At 37.5% G+C, this 24,650-nt stretch overlaps 1 protein-coding gene across 12 annotated transcripts in view; it reads right to left on the bottom strand.

Moving 5' to 3' along the window:
* The window catches only part of LRRC4C (leucine rich repeat containing 4C), a 1,468,103-nt gene that overhangs the window by 1,429,513 nt on the left and 13,940 nt on the right, over nucleotides 1-24,650 (bottom strand). For 10 of the 12 annotated variants that reach the window (XM_079929000.1, XM_079928999.1, XM_079929005.1 and 7 more), the window contains 2 exons: nucleotides 15,411-15,778; nucleotides 12,884-12,995 (listed from right to left, as the gene is read on the bottom strand). The gene's annotated coding sequence lies outside the window, so the exon portion shown is untranslated. Of the gene's footprint in view, nucleotides 1-12,883; nucleotides 12,996-15,410; nucleotides 15,959-24,650 lie in introns of those variants that run through there. The other 2 variants (XR_013829412.1, XR_013829413.1) reach the window with 1 other exon arrangement.

Raw genomic sequence — 24,650 nt, 5'->3', positions numbered from 1 at the left:
TTTAATTGTAATAAAAAATCTTATATCTTTACCCACAGTTACAATTTCTAATATTCCTTATTCCTTTGTGATGATCCGTATTTCCAACTGGTACTATTTTCCTTTTGTCTAAAGGACTTCCTTTAAAATTTTATGACATGAAGGTCTACTGCTGATGAAATGTTCCATATGTCTGAAGAAGCCATTTTTCACCTTCATTTTTAAGAACTACTTTCTAGGTTAACAGTTTTAATTTCCTTTCAGAGCTTTGAAGATGTTGCTCTACTATCTTCTCACTTGCATGTTTTTCTGCTGAGAAATCATCATTATCTTTGTTCCTCTCTGTCTTTTTACTCTGGCTGCTTTTAAGATATTCTCTTTATCATTGCTTATGAGCAATTTGATTAAAATGTGTCTTCAAATAGTTTTATTCATATTTCTCGTACATTGGTTTTCTTAGATTTATGAGTTACAGTTTTCACCAAATTAAAACATTTCTGGCCATGATTTCTCAAATATTTCCTCTCTTTGGGGACTCTAATTACATATATACTAGGTTTCTTGAAGTTCTTTCATAGCTCACTGACAGTATCTTTTGTTTTTATTTTGTTTTCTCTGTGTTTCATTTGGAATGGTTTCTTTTGACATGCCTTCAAGTTCACTAATCTTTTCTTCTGCAAAGTCTAATTTGCTAGTAATCTCATCCAGTGTCTTTTTCATCTCAGATATTATAATTTTGATTTCTATAAGTTCTATTTGATTCTTTTTTACATCTTCCATATCTCTACTTAACTTTTTGCACATCTGGAACACAGTTATATTAACTGTTTTACTATCCATGTCTGCCAACCCTAATATCTGTGTTATTTCTGAGTCAGTCTTTTAATTTCTATTTCTTCTTTGTATGATCTTTATTTTCCTACAGTTATCTAGTACTCTTTGATTAGCTGCCACACATTGTGAATTTTACTTTTTTGGATGCTAGATATCTATATGCCCAGAAATATTTTTGAATTTTGTTCTGTGACATGGTTAAATTACTTGTAAACAATTTGATCTCTTTATACTTGATTTTAAGATTTGTTGGGTGGGGGCAGAAGACCTAAGTAGACATTTCTCCAAAGAAGTCATACAGATGGCCAAGAGGCACATGAAAAGATGCTCAGCATCACTAATTATTAGAGAAACACAAATCAAAACTACAATGAGGTACCACCTCACACCAGTCACAATGGTCATCATTAAAAAGTCTACAAATAATAAATGTTGAAGAGGGTGTGGAGAAAAGGGAACCCTCATAAACTGCTGATGAGAATGTATATTGGTGCAGCCACTATGGAGTTCCTCAAAAAACTAAAAATAGAGTTATCATATGATCCAGCAATCCCACCCTTGGGCATACACCCAGACAAAACCATAACTGAAAAAGATACATGCACCCCTATGTTGACAGCAATACTATTTACAATAGCCAAGACATGGAGACAACCTAAATATCTATCGACAGATGAATGGATAAAGAGGATGTGATTGATATATATATATTATATATATATATATATAATATATATATAGGAATATTAGCCATAAAAAAGAATGAAATAATACCATTTGCAGCAAAATGGATGGATCCAGAGATTATCATACTAAGCAAAGTTAGTCAAAAAGAGAAAGACAAATCCAATATGATATCACTTACATGTGGAATCTAAAACACGGCACAAATGAACATATCTATGAGACAGAAACAGATACACATATGTAAAGAACAGACTTGTGGTTGCCAAGGGGGAGGGCGGATAGGGAAGGAAAGATTGGAAGTTTGGCATTAGGAGATGCAAACTAGTATATATAGGATGGATAAACAAGGTTCTACTTTATAGCACAGGGAACTACATTCAATAACCTGTGATAAACTATAATGGAAAAGAACATGAAAAAGAATATATATATATATGTATAACTGAATCACTTTGCTGCACAGCAGAAATTAACACAACATTTTAAATCAACTATACTTCAATGAAATATTTAAAAAATGATTTGTTGGGTGGGACTAGAGCAGTGTTGGTCTAGGGCTAATTATTCTCCATTAATGAGGTAAGGACCTTGTTAGTATGCTACCTGATGCTCCAATAATCATGAAGATTTTCTGTTTTTCAAGTGGGAACACGCAATATCACCAGTCCTTTTCGTGCTCTAGTAAGCATTGCCTCTGATTATCTCTGAAGGTCTTTCTCCATTCCGGGGTAGTTCATCAAATGCATGTGTGAATCAGAACTCTGCTGAATACTTGAGGAGCGCCTAACTGATATTTGGAATTCTCTCTTTGTGGGGTTCCTTCTGGTTTGGGACCATGCCCTATGAACTATAGCTCTCTCCCTCTTGTCTCCTTGAACTCTTAACTCCATCTCCTCAACTCTTGGAATCCACCTGCTTTTTCCTGGATCTCCCTCCTTGCAACCCAGCCTGGAAACTCTCTGAAGATAGTACATTAATAAATTGGGACAACAGTATCTTAGTCTGTTCAGGCTGCTATAACAGAGTTACATAGTGGCTTATAAACAACAGAAACTTATTTCTGACAGTCTTGGGAAGTCCAAGATCAAGGCACCAGCTGATTTGATGTATGATGAGGCCCCTCGTCTTCCTGGTTAATAGATGTCCCTTTTCTCACTGTGTTCTCACATGGCAGAAGGAATAAGGGAGCTCTCTGGGGCCTCTTTTATAAGGACACTAATCCTATTCATGAGGATCCCATCCTCATGAGCTGATCATATCTTAAAGTCCTTACCTTCAAATATCATCACATTGCAAACTAGGTCTCAACATAGGAATTTGGGGGGAACACAAACATTCAGTCTATAGTACATACTATACCAAGTAGCCCTTCTTCACAGCATGAATTATAATTGCAAATTGGCATCTGTTCGGGTGGTGGTTTGGTATTTGCCACACACTAGACTCTAAATTCCATGACAGCAGAATCCTTATCTGTTGTCAGTCACTATTTCATAATTAGCAACTAACACAGTTCCTCATGTGTAGTAGATATAAATAATATTCTTAAATGAATGGTCTTAACACACTTTACATCTGTATTCTTTTTTTGGAAGTTTGGACTGTACGTTTCACCATAAGACCAACTCCCCTTTTAGCCTGAGGGAAACTTAGCCTCTGGGAATGGCTTAAACTCCCTATAACAATGAAATGCTGTGTCTCTTGCCCAATTTTAGACATATTAGGAAGAGTTTCTTTAACAAAATTATATCTTGCAAATGAGTTTATTTTTGTTTGGATTGTAGTGATTCTGTAATTGTAGATTAATTGGTTCCATCTGCTCTGTGATTTTCCAATTAACAAGTAATAGCTTTCGAAAGTTAGTTCATTTCTGACATGTGTAGGAATGTATTTAAGATGGTAATTTTTCCCCTTAATGCTCCCTGTTGCTACTTTTCTTTTATTTTTTTTTTTCTCCTTTTCAAGTCCTGAGGCAAATGGTACATTTTTCCTCTGTTAGTTGAGGCCTTTCCAGGACAAATCTTCCTGAACAGGGCCATAAACTTTATTTGCAATTGGTGTTCTAGGTTCATTTATTATTTGCTGCTGTTCCTAGTACTGATTAATGACAGTAATTTTTAAGGCTAGAGATGTTTTATAATTCTTCTTACTTAAAAAATTGACTGGCTGACTGATTAAGTTTCTTCCAGCTGAGTTTTCATACTAATAGAGATTCCTAACTGCAGAATACCTGCTGTAAGTGGATGGGAGGAAAGGGGAGTGAAGGGGAGAGCTTTCAAAATTATCTGAGCATAAATATTCAAGTCTATCACTTCCTACCAGAAAGCTGACCTTGGGCATTACATTATGTAATTGTAGGTATTATGAAACATTTGAAGTTTCTGGAGTATCTCCTTTCCTCCTCTTCATCATAAATACCACATAATCCAGGTCAAACAATCTCTAGAACCTCCAGGGTGTAATTTATATGATTTCGCTAAACAGTGACAAACTGTGGGATATAACAGAGAAACTGGTCTAGTAGCCAAAAACTTTCAGTTGGATCAGTGTTTCCTCAGAAAAACAAAAATAATGTACGCTAAAGAATGGGATCTCAGACTATGAAGTGATATTGCTTTATCAATTTATTCATTCAATGAGTATTTTTTAACATTTACCATGTCTAGAAACTATTCTAGGTGGTTGGTGTACCTCAGTGAATAAATCAATCATAGATATCTGTTCCCTTATAAAGCTTTCATTTCATTACAGGAAGGATAAACGATACAGAAAATAAATAAGTAAATTAGAGATTACCACTTCACACCATGACAGAGTAACAGAGACTGGATTTATTTTCCTGCTTAAAAATAGAAACAGACAGAAAAGCAGGCAAAATATAAGAAACAAGGGTTTTCAGACATTGGACAACAGGCAGAACAAAACTGTGATACCTGAAAGTTAAACAAGGTTAGCCCTATGTTTTCACAAATTAAATGTATGGAAGCAGTTTCCAGACCACAACGCAGAGAGGAAGACTTCAAACAGGCATGTTTGCTGCATAGAAGATTCAAAGGATAGACCATTCAGAGGAAGACTGCCAGAATTTTGGGAACAGAGCATTGTAGATGAGGAAGAGACACAGAGAGGGATGCTTGGAGAGTTTCATGGGGGTTCCCTCAAGTCTTTGGCTGTACTGATTTGTATAAGCATGAGAAACAACCCAAGACAGTGCAAGAATAACCAGGAGGAGTAGACCAAACAATTCCAAAAGCTAACATAGCTATGAATAGTTCATGTTTCTTCCAGCTGGGTGAGAAAACTTTGTAGTACATGAGGCAGGGGGTGGACTTCAGGTGGGTATCACTTTCATAATGAGGCTTAATTAATCCTAGAATAAAGCTTGCTCTGCACCTGTTCTCCCAAAGTTTAAAAGCAAGACTTTAAAAGATAAAACTGATTCCAAACAACTTAATTGTGTGTCCAAAAAAGACCCACTATTATGTAAAGGAATATAGCAAAATCTAGCACTCAACAGCATAAAATTTACATTTGACATCTAATTAAAAATAATCAGGAATCCAAATGAGGAGAAAAATTTGAAACTTAACCAGGATAATGTCAATACAAACAGATCTAGAAAGGACAGATATGATAGAATTTGCAGACAAACATGTTAAAACAGCTATTATAAATATCTGCATATGTTTAGGCAGGTAGATAAAAATATAAAAATGACTATAAAAGAAATGAGAAATTTAACAAAACACCTACATGAAATTTCTGAAATTGAGACATCAATATCTGAAATGAAAATACACTGAAAGAGATGTAATGACAAATTTGAATGCTGCAGAAAAAAGATACAGCTATAGAAACAAAAATAAAGCACAGAGTTAAAAATAAAAGATTGAAAAAAATTTAAACCACCTGTGGTAAGTGGTTAACTATATGTGGAACTGGAGTCTCAGAAGAAAGGAAGAAAGACAGAAAAGATATTTGAAGGAATAATAGTCAAAAATCTTTCCAAATTTTATAAAAATTACACAACCACAAAGATAAGAAGGTCAATGAAACACAAACTAAATAAACATAGCAAAAACAAACCAGGGCAGAGAATAATCAAATTGCTGAAGACCAGTGATAAAACAGACAAACAAAAATAAATAAAAGCAGACATAAGGAAGGGTAACAGAAGAGCAAAGTTAAGAAAAATAGTAGCTATCTCATCAGAAACTATTCATGCCAAAAGACAAGAAGGGGAAACATCTTTGTACTATAAAATAAATAGAACGATATATCCATTGAAAACATCTTCCAAAGTAAAGGTGAGAGTCCCTCCACAAACAGGCTATGGGATGGAAAGTAAGGGGTGGGGTAGTGGAGGTTGGAGGAAGGGGAGAAAACTTCATGGATATCTTCATTTCTTCTCACACTGCTGTATCTGTTAGCAGAGGGGTCAATGCCTCCTCCAATAAAGAAAGGGAAGAGTGTGATTCTCTTGGACACCTGGAACAGATCCCTGAGGAACTGACCTACTAGACTCCATGGTCAGCTCTGTGGCTCTGCCACTGTAGATTCTGCTCTATACAGACAGCATGCAGAACACAATCTTGAGCCCTGCTCTCAGCGGCAGAGGGAGATCATGAATGTGATTCGGCTGGTAGCAAGGCGTTGACCATGGAGGCCTCGGCCACACTGAATCACATGATATAAACCATATGATGTAAACTCCACTCTCATGCTGGGGGAGAGAGTATGGATGCAGGCTGGCATCCTCTCACCTGCATTGGAATTCGGTTGTTAAGGCATATAAATATTACATAATAGCAAAGACCCCATTCCTGTCTTTCATAGTGAGTAGGTCCAGGAGCAAAGTGCTCACACGTAGAACTCATTTAGGGTGCAGCACCTGAGACAAAGTATCAAAGCCCAAGCCTCATCTCCATCCAGAATGGCAAACAGCAGCCAACTGTCATGACCACATCAGTGTGCAGCGACTTGGGCCAGCTTGTACCCTTCCCATTCGATGTCTTCATAAGCACAATTAGTTTGTGGAGAAAAGAGCCAGACAGCACCTCCAATCCACCATGCATGCACCTGCCATTTCACATATTAAACCAGAGGGTGAGACATGGGAGTTCATTCTTGGGAGTTCTTTTCCCCAGATTCTCTGAAAATTGGGGACAACCTTAAATCAGATGACATGACCAAAAACCAGGAAGACGGTACTGTTATGCTTGACCAGTCTTTCAGTGCTCAAGAAGATGTCTAAGGGGACCAGCTCCTGTGATACCAGTACTGATAATACGGCATAGTTGCCCATGGCATCACAAGCTGAAACAAGTTTTGTGCAGAAAGATGCATCTGAGAAGAGTAGTTTTTATTGTGAAAATCTTAAAGTTGGCCTCTGAGAAAAAGCACATGAGAATGGTGTCTAAATCAGAACACTTGGGTTCCCTGAGCCTCAGGAGAAAGAGAACAATGTGGGCTCCCAGCAGAAGGCAGGGAATCCAGGGGGGTGGAAGGAGTAGTGGTCAGCGCTGAGAAGACAGACCTCGGAGTTTTTCAGTTCTCCAGCCTGGCACTGGCAGAGTAGATCACATTCATATATCAGAAGTCACAAATACCGTGGAACATAAGCCTACTTTTAGCATTTCAAATTACTTTAAAAGAGCAGAAGGAGTAACATTAGCACAGATCAGAACAGTGACAATAATATAAGTCACTAGTGACTTCAGACAGGAGTGTGAGGCATTTTGTTTCTTGAATCCAGAGGCTGGGTCTACAGGTTGGTTGGTCCTCATGTGTCCCTGGATCTCATGTGGGAAACCTGTTCAATGAACTTACAGATTCCATTTTGTTAGGCCTATGAAGGAAATGGTGGGCGGCCATAAACAGTTTGGGATCTATTTTGCTAGGTCTGACTAGGCCTCCAATTTTCTACCTACAGGATAATGATGGGTTCCCCAAGGAGAGGAGTCAGTAACATTCCATAACATCACCTCAATGCAAGTTGTAACTTCTGTCAAGAACTCTTAGATCCTGAAAACTCTGCTGCATCCTCATTAGAACATGGTCATACTTGCCAGCTTGGCCTTCCACCTACAATGAGGGCATCTGTTCCCTGCATTCTTGGGCAAAGGTAACTGTTAACTGCATATCTGTGATTATTATAATCAATGTTAATTTACTAAAAAACAGGTTTGATCATTGTTGTTTATCTAAAAACAACATATGCAAAGGGATTCACTGTTTGAAAATATCTCTATGGTCTTGGTGAAATAGGAATTAGGAACAGATTCCAGATAAACAGAAACATGGTCCTGTCGTGATTCACACATGAAACATTAAAAAAAAAAAAAACCTGCAAAAATGGAGACTGCTTCAGTGCTTAGGTTGACAAGAGACAAGGTTCAAAACGTTTGCACTCCTATATAGTTTGTGTACCCCAGACGGACAACAGTTTCATGGATGTATTCTTATCTCACAACAATTTATTAAGTTGTATACATTAACAATGTAATTTTTTCTTTTAACATCAATCATACCTCAGTAAAGTGGATTTTTTAAAAAGAAGTGAAATGCAATAAAAGGGGAGACATTCTCATTAAGAAGTCAGTTAAACGGGGCTTAAATTTTTCCCAAATCTATTCTCAAGCATCTTTATCTGCCTAGGATTCCAAATGAATGGTCACCTCTTTACACATGGGCAAAGAAATTGAAAAGTCCAGTTCCCCAATTGAGTTAATGTTATATTGGGTTCTCTTGCTTAGTTCAAGTCACCAATGTGGTAGAAACTGGGCAATCACAGACGTGCATTAATGGGGTCATTACCTGTAAAAGCATTTGTAAAGTCAAGAAGAAGTGGTCACTTTGTCCCTTTGCGGAATTTTATTCAGACAGTAGAGGAAGCTTATTAACTTTATTTTTGGTTTCTTTCTAATCAGACTGTGCCTCTTTGTTCATACCTGCTCCTTGATGTCAAATCTCAGGAGTGAGAGGAAAAAGGAAGGGGTAACCATCATCTGCTTAACGCTTTACACCATAGGAAGCCAGCAAACGTGGATTGAGAACTAAGATTCTTCTAAAACCACAGAAGCCATAAATAGGTATGGACAGCGTCAAGTTTCAAACTCTAGATTGTCAGAATTCCAAGACTTCAAAGTCCATCAGGTAAAAGGGATTCAGAATTCACTTAAGACAGTTAAAATGCTGCTTTAAAATGATTTTTCAATTTAAGGTATTTTGCAGTCTTTATGCTTTTCATCCTTTGCATCAACAGAAAAGTGTTGTTGGAACTATTACCTAAATTTCATCACTTATTTAAAGTGCCTCTTTTTTTTTTTTTTTAAAGAGGACCAATGCTGTGAACACAGTGATTTTCTTTCTTTTTTTTGTTTTTTAAAGAACATGTTGGGGGTAGGAGTTTATTTATTTATTTTATTTTTGCTGTGTTGGGTCTTCGTTTCTGTGCGAGGGCTCTCTCTAGTTGTGGCAAGCGGGGGTCACTCTTCATCGTGGTGCGCGGGCCTCTCACTTTCGCGGCCTCTCTTGTTGCGGAGCACAGGCTCCAGACGCGCAGACTCAGTAGTTGTGGCTCACGGGCCTAGTTCCTCTGCGGCATGTAGGATCCTCCCAGACCAGGGCTTGAACCCGTGTCCCCTGCATTAGCAGGCAGATTCTCAACCACTGCGCCACCAGGGAAGCCCCGAGTCACGTCTCTTTTTATTTTTCTTCTGTAAATCATGAATGCTTTGTGGTGATGACTTCAATACAGAGATCGCATATGGAGTTGGTGTATTCATCATTTGTCTCCCTAAGTCATACAAGGACACTCAGAAAACTTGCTTGTCCTTCTTAACTACAACCAAACTGCCTGACTTCTATTTCAATTAATATGTGCTTCTGTGTTGTCTGAAGAAAAAAAAATCAGTAAATGATTTATGACACTAATAATAGAAATAATATTTTGTTGTATTAAGAGGTGTTATTTTTGATATTTACCCCCAAAGCATCATTTAGAAAGGATCACCCATGATTTTTTTTTTCTTTTTCGTGTGTTCAAAATAAGATGGACTTTGACAAGTTTTATGTGTGTCACAAATCAAGTTTCGAAAGAGTCATTTTAAAGATTCATTTAATAATTCATGGAACTATGAAAGGATAGCAATTAGGGAAAATATAAGTATATATCATATCCAAATAAAATTAGACTAGATAAAATAATTAAATTGATCAAATCATTGGAAAACTCAGTATAAAAGAGAATATTTTGTACATCTGGGAAGAATAATTTTGAAATAACAAAATAAATTACTCAAAGAAAATATGGAAACTTCTGACTATATTATATATGTATGTATACATAATTAAAATATAACTATCTGTAAAAATTAATAAATAGAAAAGCACAAATGTTCAGGCAGTTCAAGGTCTTTAAGAACATGTTCTGAACCATTAACAGCATCTATGGGAGTACAACTATATGGAACTTTTACATTGTAAACCATACATTTACAGATTTCACTTTTTATAACAGATACAAAATTTTGTAATTATAAAATAAAAAGATTTTAGTTAGATTATATAAGAAATGTAATTTGATATCTAAAATAAGGAAGGGCATTTAGAGACCCAAATCTTAAGGTTGCGATTCTCTTTTTCTTGTGAAATAATGTTGCTGAACTTTTCTTGACATCTTAAAAGACCCAGGTTTGCTTTGATGTTTGGGTGATGACTGGGTAAAGACTCATATTTGATCTGTCATTTCCACTCTTTTAATTACTGTGGAAGATGGCTTACATACTGAGAAGAGAATTCTTGTACAAACGGGGTGGATATTTGAAGAGAAGCAAAATTTGGCATCAAGTGAAAAACCACAGATTCTTAACGTTATTTAAATCACTTTTTAGATTTAGTCCAATGAAAACATTTATGTGAAATATTAAAAAAGCCAACACTTCAAAACCAGGGAATTTGCTTTTGATCCCTTTTGCTGGAGTAATTATTGATACTTGAGATTACAAGGAGTCTATGAAAAATACTCTTTATCTATATTTGCATATTAATGAAGGCAGATGGTATTTCAGAAAAGAAAGAAAATAATCCTACACTGAGTGATCTCTAAGTATCGCTTTTGCCTAGATGCATGTTGGGGTTTTTTTTCTTTGCTTGTTTAAGGTCAAATGCTCTTATATTTTGTGGTTGCATTTTTAAACCAAAAATGCATGTTTAAAATTTCTGTAAACCCCAGTCATTTCTTTGCAAGTAAACCATCAAATTCAATTCAAGTGCCCGCTATAAAATAGAATCTCTGCAATATTCTGTGGTTATAAAGATGGTTAAGACAGAGTCCCTGACTTCCTGAATTTAATTCCCATCATTGTAGCTAAGAAGCTACTACAAAGATTGTTTTCAATTCCATCTTTTGTGATCTAAGATATTGTTAGATATCTGATCAAGGTATTGTTAAAAGCACACTCCTCAGGGTCACTCCTGTAAGCTTCCCTTTCTTCTTCTTATCAAAGATTTTGAAGGCTGGATGAAAACATCAACTTTAATAACAGCAAAAGAGCAATGGCAATAATATCTATGGAACACAGGAACTGTGCTGAAGAACTGAAGACAAAGAAATGATCTCATCCTATTAATAATCCCATGTCATTTCTCCAGAGAAGACATACAGATGGCCAGTAGGCACATGAAAAGATGCTCAACATCACCAATTATTAGAGAAATACAAATCAAAACTACCATGAGGTATCACCTCACACTGGTCAGAATGGCCATCATTAAAATGTCTACAAATAACAAATGCTGGAGAGGGTGTGGAGAAAAGGGAACCCTCTTACACTGTTGGTGGGAATGTAAGTTAATACAGCCACTATGGAAAACAGTGTGGAGGTTCCTCAGAAAACTAAAAATAGAATTAACATATGATCCAGCAATCGCACTCCTGAGAATATACCCAGACAAAACTATAATTCGAAAAGATACATGCACCCTTATGTTCACGGCAGCACTATTCACAGTAGCCAAAACATGGAAACAACCTAAATGTCCATCAGCTGATGAATGGATAAGGAAGATGTGGTACATATATACAATGGAATACTACTCAGCCATAAAAAGAATGAAATAATGCGATCTGCAGTAACACAGATGCAACTAGAGATTATCATACTAAGTGAGAATGAAATAATGCCATTTGCAGTAACACAGATGCAACTAGAGATTATCATACTAAGTGAGAATGAAATAATGCCATTTGCAGTAACACAGATGCAACTAGAGATTATCATACTAAGTGAAGTAAGTCAGAAAGAGAAAGTCAAATACCATGTATCACTTATATGTGGAATCTAAAATATGGCACAAATGAACCTATCTACAAAACAGAAACAGACTCATAGACACAGAGAACAGACTTGTGGATGCCAAGGGGGAGGAGGGCAGGGAGAGGGATGGACTGGGGGTTTGGGGTTGGTAGGTGCAAATGATTACATTTAGAATGGATAAACAACAAGGTCCTAATATATAGCACAGGGAACTATATTCAATATCCTGTGATAAACCATAATGGAAAAGAATATGAAAAACTGTCTATATGTGAATAACTGAGTCACTTTGCTGTACAGCAGAGATTAGCACAGCACTGTAAATCAACTCTACTTCAATTTAAAAAAAGATATAATGTTGGAAATGGAAGTATCAGGTATGAAGCAAATGATTTAACAACAATTTTACCATCAACAATGGAGGAAGGGGGACAGTAAGAATTTGTCAGCATTTATTTTAAAGAAAGAAATACTTTATCAAGTCACCATGAATACGTCTAGCTAGCACTGTTCATGTCAATCCTGTTGGATATTTATCAATACATTGAATTAAACAGAAAAAGAAACTGTGGCCTTTAAAAAAAATAATCCTATGTCAGAGGTGCTCTATGTGTCCCCATTTTACAGAAGAGGAAACTGAGGCACAAATAGGTTAACTAACAAATAGCAGAGTAAGGGTTTTAGCCAGGAGCCATCTGACTCCAAGGACCTGATACAGCATCTCATTCAGTTTCTTGCCAAGGCTGGTAGTACTTCATGTAGTTAAAAGGACAATTTTTGGATTTACTTATAATTTGTTCAAACCCTTAACTGCCCCTTGACATCTGTGTGACTCTGACCAAAGCATCTGATCTCTCTAAGCCTTGTTTCCTCCTGTATAAAATGAGCACTCTAATATCTAGTTAAAGAACTCCATGAGAACTAGAAGAGATGGTATGTGTAAAACACTTAGCACAGTGTCTGCACGATCTTAAGCTCTGCATATGTGGTAGCAGTAATTATTATTATTTTAAACATAATTTTATAGATAGCCAAAATGAGTCAAAGAAAAAAGAACTACTCACTCAGAGTTAGGTAGTATCGGAACTTGAACCTAGGTCTCTTGAAAGCCAGATATATCTCATCTCTCAAAGCAGTTACAAATTCCATGTGGTCCACAGCAAAAACATCGTATGTCTGGAAACATATATAAAACTCTTTATTTCCCTGTCAGGCAGTTTCAGATATTCATATTCTTAAGGCTGATATCTGTCAACATCTGACTAAGCTGATAGTCCAGGGTTCCATCTGCTCGGGTGGAGTCTATTCAGTAAACCAGACCCCCCTATTCACACGTGTTCAATCTGCCACCACTAGATCTCTTTGACTCTCCTGTCCCAATTATGAGTCCATCCCCCTGTTGGGTTTCAATACAAATCACCTCCTGCCTGCCTTCATATTTTGAACTGGCTTCATTTCAGAGAAAATAACGTGCACCATTTAGGTGAAGGATCATAGAGTTTATCATTATCTGGGGAGATTTCTAAGCCCCAGTTAAAACTAGTACTAAAATTGTGCTCAATTTGGAAGCAAAGGTCTTAAAAATAGAGTGTATCAAATCATCATCATTAGAATAATAACAATAGTTGTGACTGGCAAAATAGTAGATACTGTTCAAAGTGTTTAAATATGCATCATCTCATCTGGTCATAATAACCAACTTGCATATTACCTCTTTTTGAACAAGAATGAAACCAAGGCTCAGATACTTTAAGAAACTTACCTGAAATCACACAGTAAGAGATAGGGCTGAATCTCAAATGCCTGATTGGGACTTTTTCTAATTTACTGTATTCTGTCTTTCTTTCAAGTGAAATGCTTTCATCTTTAAATGTACATCTTAGGGCAAGGCAAGAGTTTCTACCCATGAGAAGGGGTTATCTTCACAAGACATCATTTTACTTGGCCCAGAGAGAATTTGCTACAACCATTAATAGAAACAATTAAGATTTCCTGTTTTGAAGTCTGTGATAAAATATATCCTGTGGCCTTTGCACAAAATTATTTAATGTGATATAGATATTTGTAGTGAATTTAAATCTTACTTCAGCGATTTGGGTGAACTAATTTCCATTTTGAGTCTCCTCACCTCCTTTGTTTCCCATGATTATGGCTTAGGTATTTGTGTTGTGTTAAGAAACAGGGCATGAGGGCAGGGAAGAGGTTGATTTGGTCAGTTTCATCCGACCATGTGGAAACCCACTAAGATATACACATCCCTGGTGTTTAGGTTTCATTGGCAGCACAAAGGCATCACCACTTCCTGTTCTCTTGGCCACTTTAGACTCAGCTGCACTTCCTGCCATGTTTCTGGCCATCTCAGGTATAAGAAAATCATCAAATCATTTCCCTGCTTAGGGGATGATGAATTCTGTAAGTATATCTAAGGTCTGATCTGCCAAATACCTCCCAAGACATATTTTCTCCAGTTGCATTCCTTAGTCTTAGAAATGGAACACAGGTCTTCTTGTTCTCACATTCCATAAATGTATCTGAATATTTAAGTGCCTCTCTGGAACCTGTAGAGGAGGTTAGGCCTCTTTCTCAGGGACTCACCAATCACTGCATTCTCCTGGCTCCTTCTCTGATTAGCCTTCACTACCATGACCTCTACCACTTACCTCACAGCCTGGACAATGCTTTTCTAGCATAAATTATGTAAGAAATTGACCACTCTTCATGTACTTTCCTAAGTAGTTTATTTAGGATGATTGTGTTTTTACAACTCAAAGCTAGAAAGAACCTCATCTCTTCTGTTTGCTGTCAAATCCCTTCTTAAAGGCGACGAATGCAGAATGGCCTTCTGCTCCCTGTGTGGGATTGCAATGGGGGAAGCCCAGGATGTTAATCAATATTCCCAGAGGGCAACTTTCCCCTGGATATGCACTGAGAGGTATAAAGCTGTATACGACAGAGAAGGAGAATTATTGGTAGAACGTCAGAACTAAGAGTTGGGCTTCCCTGGTGGCGCAGTGGTTGAGAGTCCGCCTGCCGATGCAGGGGACGCGGGTTCGTGCCCCGGTCCGGGAGGATCCCGCATGCCTCGGAGCGGCTGGGCCCGTGAGCCATGGCCACTGGGCCTGCGCGTCCGGAGCCTGTGCTTCGCAACGGGAGAGGCCACAGCAGTGAGAGGCCCGCGTACCGCAAAAAAAAAAAACTAAGAGTAAGTGAAATGTGGACTGTCAATTAAAACAGGGTGAGCATATTAATAAAAAAAAAAATCTAATAAGAATTTTTTAAATCTTTAATTTTCCCTTAGTGAATGGGGAGTGGTGATGCCGTAGGCATCTCGCTCGTAGTTAGAAAAATTTAGGGTATATCTTAGTTTCACAATTTACTCTCTGGATAACGCTGGGACACCAACCTATCTTCTATAAGACAGAGCTGCTTTCATAAACAGACTATATATAGGGCGCTTTGGGGACAGTGTATACGCAAAGGCTACACTACTAAAGAAATAGTGTCTCCTAGAAAATAGGTATAGATGTACTTGCATCTTATATAAGATATATATATCTTACAAGCTTAGGTGAGGTAATATGGGGAAGTTACCTTATAACCTAGGAAACTCTGACCCTGTGGAGACGCAGCAGATTCGAAGGAAATATCACCGAACCAGGTCGATCCGCCAGAGGCACAGTGAGGCAAACGCTGAGAAGCCGAGGTTCACAGCCCACAGAGAGGTTACTTACAAGGCAGCCAAACTAAGTTAGGGGAGAACAATTCTCAGGTCTGCCTCCCCCAAGGGGAGGGGGTTCGGATATGTATGGATAAGCAGGGTGCTCTCAGGCATCGGAGAAAGGCGACAAGGAGAAACGAGCGAGATACTCGGTGCTCGGAGCAGGCGCATCTAGGAAACTCGCTTCCGCACATTCAAAATGGCGGCGCTTAGCGTCCGAAGAGGGTGGAGTTTTCCTGCCCTGTGAAGTCAAAAGGCCATTAAAGCGACAGCTGCGCAGGCCCAGTTTTAGGGTCGGCGGTCCCAACCACGCCCTAGCAGGCTTGCACCGGGCAGTAGCTGACGCCGAATTCCTAAAAAACTGCTGGGCTGCGTGAGAGTGGGAAGGTATGCAATTAAAGAGAGGGGAAAAAGAAATAAAAATCCCCCTCCACCGCAAAACTAAGGCAGTTTACAAGCAAATGGGTTTTAACAAGCTGTTTCCCATATTGGTTGTTCTGTAAGACAAGTTCAAGAACTTCTAATAGTTATCAGCTTCTGTGAGCTCCATGGGGCACAGAACCACTCCATGGTTTCATTATCTGTAAAAATCCATCAAAGGATATTTTTAAGAGTGAAAAAAGTGATACATGGAAATGATATATATAGCTATAGAGAGAGATATGTCTGTGTATAAAATTTAGCCTTTCTGGAGGTAAACATCCAATAAACTTAGGAATTATGATTCTTTTTTAAAGTAAATTCCCTTTTGAGTTGTTGCCTTCAAATTCCACGTCATCCATATGCCTCTTTTTGTCTTTTTCTTCTAGATTAACATGTCTCAGAAAAGGGAGAAGGGAGCTTCCAGAACACATCCTATAAAGTTGTAACCAGTGAATCCTTAATATCTTCCAATCCCGGTGGAGCCGGATGGCATGTGTAGCTGGGGAGCAGTTGCTTCAAGCCCTTGTTCTTGGCACTGAGCTGCCTGGTTAGGCTGCGTAGCTCGGAATTACATAAAGTGACAGGATTCTGGCCTACGTCCTTTCCCCTGTCAGAGTCATCCTAACACCATACACAAAAATAAACACAAAATGGATTAAAGACATAAATATAAGGCCAGACACTATAAAATTCTTAGAAGAAAACATAGGCAGAACACTGTATGACATAAATCACAGCAAGATCCTTTTTGACCCACCTCCTACAGAAATGGAAATAAAAACAAAAATAAACAAATGGAAACTAATGAAACTTAAAAGCTTTTGCACAGCAAAGGAAACCATAAAAAAAGACGAAAAGACAGCCCTCAGAACTGGAGAAAATATTTGCAAATGAAGCAACTGACAAAGGATTAATCTCCAAACTTTGCAAGCAGCTCATGCAGCTCAATATCAAAAAAACAAGCAACCCAATCCAAAAATGGGCAGAAGACCTAAATAGATATTTCTCCAAAGAAGACATACAGATTGCCAACAAACACATAAAAGGATGTTCAACATCACTAATCATTAGAGAAATGCAAATCAAAACGACAATGAGGTATCACCTCACACCAGTCAGAATGGTCATCATCAAAAAATCTACAAACAATAAATTCTGGAGAGGGTGTGGAGAAAAGGGAACCCTCTTGCACTGTTGGTGAGAATGTAAATTGATACAGCCACGAGGGAGAACAGTATGGAGGTTCCTTAAATACTAAAAATAGAACTACCATATGACCCAGCAATCCCACTACTGGGCATACACCCTGAGAAAACCATAATTCAAAAAGAGTCATGTACCACAATGTTCATTGCAGCTGTATTTACAATAGCCAGGACATGGAAGCAACCTAAGTGTCCAACGACAGATGAATGGATAAAGAAGATGTGGCACATATATACAAGGGAACGTTACTCATCCATAAAAGGAAACAAAATTGAGTTATTTGTAGTGAGGTGGATGGACCTAGAGTTTGTCATACAGAGTGAAATAAGTCAGAAAGAGAAAAACAAATACCGTATGCTAACACATATATATGATATCTAAATTAAAAAACAAAATGTCATGAAGAACCTAGGGGCAGGACAGGAATAAAGATGCAGACGTAGAGAATGGACATGAGGACACGCGGTGGGGGAAGGGTAAGCTGGGACGAAGTGAGAGATACTACCAAATGTAAAATAGATAGCTAGTGGGCAGCAGCCACATAGCACAGGGAGACCAGCTCGGTGCTTTGTGACCGCTTAAAGGGGTGAGATAGGGAGGGTGGAAGGGAGGTACAAGAGGGAGGAGATATGGGGATATATGTATATGTATAGCTGATTCACTTTGTTATAAAGCAGAAACTAATACACCATTGTAAAGCAATTATACTCCAATAAAGATGTTTAAAAAAAAAAAAGAAAGTATGTCTATTTTTCTTAAGTCTGGAACTGGAAAAAGAAAAGAAAGTCAGCTCAGATAAGCATTTTTTGTACTTGGCACTAGTGTGAACCCTTCAGAACAAGGATTTGCATCCACTGAAATTTCCAAATCACTAAGAGCATTTCATTATCCCTTGTTTAAAATTTCTCCCTTCTGCTGCAATATTGGACAGGAATTAAATTTGGTTTTGGAATCGTTCTGTTTTCAAATGTAAATGAAAATGCCATTTGCTGTCAATTTTGATAAGTCATTTATATGTAAAATCTCCCTCTCTTCAAGGTATGGCAGCTGTTTGGAGATTTGATGAATCATTTAACAAGAAAAAACAAGTAGAGTGAATAAATGTTCTTTTCTTTCCAATCTTAAAACATGTGCAATTATTTTCATTACAGTGTTCATTTGTGTTGTCTTTCATCACTAATTTCATTTACTGTTTATTAATACCAACAAAATAAACATGAAGATAGACATTTAGAAAAAAATATTTATGATATAGGTTTTAAAAGGCAACCATTTTGCAGATGTGGAAATAGAATTCCTGGTATTTTCACCTATTATTTTTTGATTACCAAATAAATGTGGAAACCAGTGAGAAGTCATAAGGACTTCACTACAGGAATTCACATTCTAAATCAGTAGTTCTCAGAATTTGGCATGCCTCAGAATCACCTAGAAAGCTTAAGAAAAAAACATAGATTCCTGGACCACATGTCAGTTTCTGATTCAGTAGGTCTGGGATGGGATCTTACAATTTACATGTCTATAAAATTCCCAGGTGATGCTTCTGTTGCTACTGGGGGGATCTCTCACTGAACACTACTCTAACCCATTTTCATAAGCATATTAAAGTAATATGAGTGAGGAAAAGGAAGACTATATATTAAAATTTTGCTCTGAATCACTTTGTTCTCACAATAATAGGCATTTTTGTCTTGTTTGGGAGGTATGCAAATTAAGGCTAAGGTGTGTTAAGCAACATTCTTGAAGCTACCTAAGAAGGGACGCAGCTGGAATTCAAAGGGAGGCCAATGGGATTCTAAAACTGGTTGGAAAATTCAAAACCCTTTTTAGGGAAATGCATTTAATGTACTTAAGAGAAGTCATTCTAATGATACATGGCTACTGCTACTCAGCCCCAGCTTCAGGGAGATAATAGGAAGCAGTGGAGATTACGGTGACCCTTAGAGCGAATCTCTGGCTCACACAGTGTAAATTGTTACCAGGAGGGTTATTATAGAACTGTGCCACCCCCCCGCCCCCAAATTATATGCTGAAATCCTAACCCCCAGTACCTCCGAATGTTACTGTATTTGGAGACAGAATCTTTAAAGAGGTAATTAAGATTAAATGAGGTCATATGGTGAGCCTAACCTAATACAGCTGGTGTCCTTATGATAAGAGAGATTGACACACAGAGAGATGACCATGTGAGGACACAGTGAGAAGGTGCCTGTCTGTAAGTCAAGGAGAGAGGTCTCAGAAGAAACCAAACCTGCTCACACTTTGATCTTGGATTCTAGTCTCCAGAACTGTGAGAAAATAAATTTCTACTTTTTAAGCCATCTAGTCAGTGGTATCTTGTTATGGTAGGTCTAGCAAACTAATATGACTATTGTGTGTTAGCCAACTACATCTTCAGATTGTTTCAGAGAAGTCAGAAATCTGGAATATATGTAAAATCTTCTGATTTTTAAATCTTGGCAACTAAATCAAATTTATTTAAAACACTGCAAGACAAAACTCTGCAGGTAAAATAAAACAGGGTTAATTTCCATTGTCTGTATGGAGGTTGTAGCGCATAATGATTGTTTAAAAAATATCAGTGTTCCTTTCCTCTCAGGCAATAGTAAAATTTTGTGGCATTGTTAGAAATATAGTCATTTATCTTGGAGAGTTTCTCCTGGAGTTTTGGGAGTAGAAACCACTTAAACTTGCTGTGTTATCTTCCTTTCTTGTCCTTCCAATTTGAAGCTGATACTAGAAGACTCTCTTGAGACAGTTGAGATTTAGAAATGTGGAAAGGGAGTCAATTTCTGCAAATTTCTGAGAAACAAAGAAAAGCACCAAAAAGAAAGCGAATTTTTGGCAGGTAGAGAAATTTTGTTTTCCAATGAAGAACTGCAACATGGTAGCCATGGTTGTTGTGCCTCTTTCATGAGACCTCAGTGGACACTTATCAGAAAGATACAAATGGACAAAAGCAGATCCTAGTTACCCATTTTCCAAAACACAGGCAGAATGATGGGAAAGTTGATGGAGAGATTCTCATCTCCTTCCGAGTAAAGGATGGATTTAAAAGGCAATGTGGGGAAAGTACTAAAGGTGATGTGCAGGAATCTTAGGACAAGCTCAGTGGGAATTTGAAGTCTTTCTGTCTTTGAACAGAAAAAAAAAAAAGAGGCAGCAATTTAAAAAGTCATTCAACATCAGAATCTCTGATACTGACCACCACATTGCATTCATCAAGTCTGAGTGTCCCTGCTGTCTGTGTTTACTGTAACCTTGGAGAAAAGACATTTCCTGCTACAATGGAATCTCATTAGGGTGGTTCTCAAATTTTTTGACTGACACCCCCAATAAAAATATTTTTACATTGTTATTTAATACACATATACACATGAATATAACTGAAAAAAATATTTTATAAAACAATGAAGCATTTCATGAAACATTACTATGTATGATATCTCAGTATTTGCTTTTCTATTTCATGTTTTTAAAATACTGGTTACAGTCACCAAATTGATTTTATGACTCTCTAAATGGGTGGTAATCCACAATTTAAAAACTTAAGATATTGGAGAAACTGCTTTAAAAAATTTAAGAAATTGAAAGTACCAAGAAGAGTGCATAGTCTGATAATTCAGTCTGATCTGTGCATATCCATAGAAGTTATTCTTAGATTGGTGTAACAGATAGACTAAATGTTAAGATTCAGGAATAAGTTGAGAACATACCACATTCCATGTACTTTCCTAGGTGGCTGTATAAATGAGCACAAAATTGTAAATAAGGTCCCTTCATCATGGACCTTTCTTCTTGCAAAGAAACTATTAATAACACATAACTTCATAATATAATGATGGGTTGTAATAAAAACCATGAATAAAAATACAACTTCATGAGACAATGGAAAATCACTGGTAGGAGTATGTTTTTAGATAATGTAGTCATAGTAGAGTTTCCAAAAGTGGTGACTTTTGAGAAGAGACCCGAGTAAAGCAAGGGAAAGAGGCATATGAAGATTGGTCTAGTAAAGAATGTTGAAGGCAGGTGGAATAACAACGTAAAGTCCTGGAGGCAAGAATGAGTTTGGTGAGTTGAAAGAACAAGGCTAAAGGTCTAAAGTAGCAGGAGATAAAATTGGAAGCATACACAGGAGCCAGTGATATAGGAATTTTCAAACATATATATTCAATTTTCAGAATAGTATGGAAAGCCATTGCAGAGTTTTGAGGAGAGGAGTGGCATGAGCTATCATAAATTTTAAATGTTCACTCTGGTTGCTTTGAGGATAATTGACCATAGTGGGGAAGCTTAAAGACAGGGAGACCAGTTCAGAGACCTTAATCCAAGTATTAATGATAGATAAAGATAGTTTTTATTATAGTGGGGCAAATAGATTCAAGATATATTTTAAAGATAAAGCTGGCAGAATTTTCAGATTTACTGGAATAGGAGTATAGTTAAGAAATGAGAAAAAAATTTAAATGACATCAAGGATTTTGGCCTGAGTACTTGAGTACATGGTAGTGCCCTTTACTAAAATGAGAAAGACTGAGAATGGAAAAACTGGAATAGAAATCATGAGCTCTGCTTTGAAAATTATATATTTGAGCAGTCAGTTATACTTGTAAGGGGCTAGGGAGTGAGCAGCCTAAAGCTTGAGAGAGAGTACACAGCTAGAGCTACATGTTCAGCATTTGGATAATATTTAAAACCATGAAATTAGGTAAGGTCGCCTCAGGGAGTATTGAAGATAAAGGAAAGATGAATTCCAAGACTGGTTCCTGAAATATCTAACCTTTATCATTCAGGAAATGGAAGCAAGTCTAGCTGAGGATAATGAGAAGAAACTGTACATAAGGTAGAAAGAAAGTCAGGAGAATTCTGTGTCTCAGAAGCCAAGTGAAGAAAATGTTTCAAGAAGGATATTCATTATGTAAAATGCTACTGAGAGGTCAACAAAGACTAAGACGATATATGACTTTGGCAAGATGGTGGTCTCTTATATCAAGGTAATTTCAGTGAAGTTGTGGGGAAGAAAGCCTGCAGTGAATGGGTTCAGGAGAAAATGTGAGGTGAAGAGAAGAAGACAATTAGCATAGACTATACTTTTGAGAACTTTTGCTGTAAAATAGAGAAGAAATGATCAGATAATTGCCAATACTTTTTTGAACAATGATTCTAGACATGTTGTTTTATTTCTGATGGAACCTATTATGGTAGGCTTGCATTCTGAAGGACATAATCCAGTAGGAAATTCTGTGATGACACAGGAAAGGGGATACTTAACTTCAGAAGCAAAGTTTTTGCATAGGTGACAATGTACAATCCAATAAACAAGTGTAGAAATATTTTGATAAGAATGTAGAGTCCATTCATTTTAACAGGAGGGAAGACAAATTTATTGGCACAAATGCAGGATCACTGATAGACCTTGTGGTGGGAGGACAAAATAGTTCACTTACGATTGCTTCTATCTTCTCAGGGCAATAAGAGGTAAGATACCAGTCAACGGCGAGAAGAAAATGAGAAAGCAAATTGACTAGTTGGCTTCCCAGAAGTACTGAGATCTCACTTGCAGCTTATGGTCATAAATTCCAAGACTAGAGGGCATAATATGTTTTTCTCCAATTATGTTTTGTAAGAGGAAAAGAATAGTTGGAAAGTTATATTTTGCCAGATGAGTAAAATGAAGAAAGGGAAGGGAAGGAAGATAAGGAGCTGAAGTGTGTGTGTAAGGGAGTGATTTTCATGATGGACTACCGAAAGTAAACTGTGGATTGGGAGAGTTGAGGAACCAACAGTGTTCATGGTAAGTAAAATAATAGTAAGTTCAATGAATTAGAGAAAAGATGGGATTGAATAATTACTGGAGTAATTATTACTCCAGAATAAATTAGTTGGAAGTGTTATCATAGATTTTGATGTTTGAAACTAAGATTTTAGAGGTTGTACAGCTATAGATAATAATAAGTTCTAGTCTACACTTATTGAAAAAGTAGCCAAGGGATAGAGAGGAAAATAGAGCTTGAATTGAGACAATCAAACACTGAGACACTAAATTGCTGGATGGATCACCTCTGGAGATGTTCAAGCATCAAGAATGAGGGTGACCAAGTGCTGAAATCTTCAGTGATTAAAGAATGTTCAAGATGTCTACAGATGACTTCATATAACAGGAGTACTAAGGGGTATAATTTGATGGTATGTGCTTCAGAAGAGCTGTATTTGTCCCAAGAATAAGGAAGAAAAGTATTTCTTAATATAAAATTATGAAACAAGGATACCTACCCCAAATCTAGGCCGGGTAGTAGAAAGAGTTTTGCATCATCATCATCAGTATTTGTGGTAGTGATAGCGTTGGTACTGGTAACAATACCACCACCACATACACACATGTTTTCTTATTTGTTAAGTAAGGTTCTCCAAAGTCTCTTTTAGATCAAAATATACTATGCCTTCATGAATCCATGATTCCACCTAAGGAAGAAGCACATACACTTAGAAGATAACTGGTTGAGATGAGTGCATAGAAAACCAGGAAGAAAAGAGCTCCTTTCTTTCTATTTCCTATCAAACCTCTACCTAGGACAATGCCTGACAAACAGTAGGAACTCAATGCTATTTTTGGGAGGAAATACAGAAAATCAGAAAGGAAGGAGGAAAGGTTGCATATTAGGCACTCGTGCTGGCTCTGTCATGTCCACAGCTCCAGGAATACATATCCCAATACTACCATGTGAGGATGGGTAAGGTCAGGGCAGGGAGCTCTCATATCAGGCAATGAGGCAGAGTCTTCATACAGAGAGGTAAATGAAATCTCCTTGGTCTTAAAAATTCCAAAGCTCCATAGTGGCTGTGCTTATTTTCTCCTAATTTTCTAGGGAAACAGGCAGTAGAAGGAAATTGTGTTCCTGACTCAGTGACATTTAGCCATGGCCACTCCCAAAGTTTTGCCTGCTTCAAAGAAAGTTATCTTAGGGACTTCCCTGGTGGTCCAGTAGTTAAGACTCTGCACTTCCACTGCAGGGAGCATGGGTTCGATCCCAGGTCAGGAACTAAGATCCCACATGCCGTGTGGATAATAAATTAATAAATAAACAAATAAATAAATAAGAAAGTTATGTTAGACTATTTTCATAAAGATTTGTCTCCCTGGAGTAAGCTGCTGTATCCTGGGGAGAACCTCTGCTCCATTCCACTCTGCATTGTTCTGCAATACATTTCTCAAGCAGCTTCCATCCCAGAGGAACCCACAGCTATTGCTTCAGGACCAATGGCACTTAGCATTTCCATGGTACTTATCTCCTTGAAGGAACACTGCAAGCATCAACTAATTAGTCCATAGAAAGGCACTGTGGGAAAAGCATGCTTATTCACTTTTAGGAAGTGGCTACTTAAGTGAAGAAGCAATACCAATGCATCCACTTACAAGGTTACAGAGGGAGTTGGAGTAGGATCTGGAGCTTGTTAGAGAGTGCTCCCAGAGGTTGTGATAA

The sequence above is a fragment of the Stenella coeruleoalba genome, assembly GCF_951394435.1.
Source record: "Stenella coeruleoalba genome assembly, chromosome: 8".
NCBI lineage: Eukaryota > Metazoa > Chordata > Mammalia > Artiodactyla > Delphinidae > Stenella > Stenella coeruleoalba.
The sequence above is the reverse complement of the archived record's forward strand: the minus strand, read 5'-3'. Positions and strand labels throughout refer to the sequence as shown.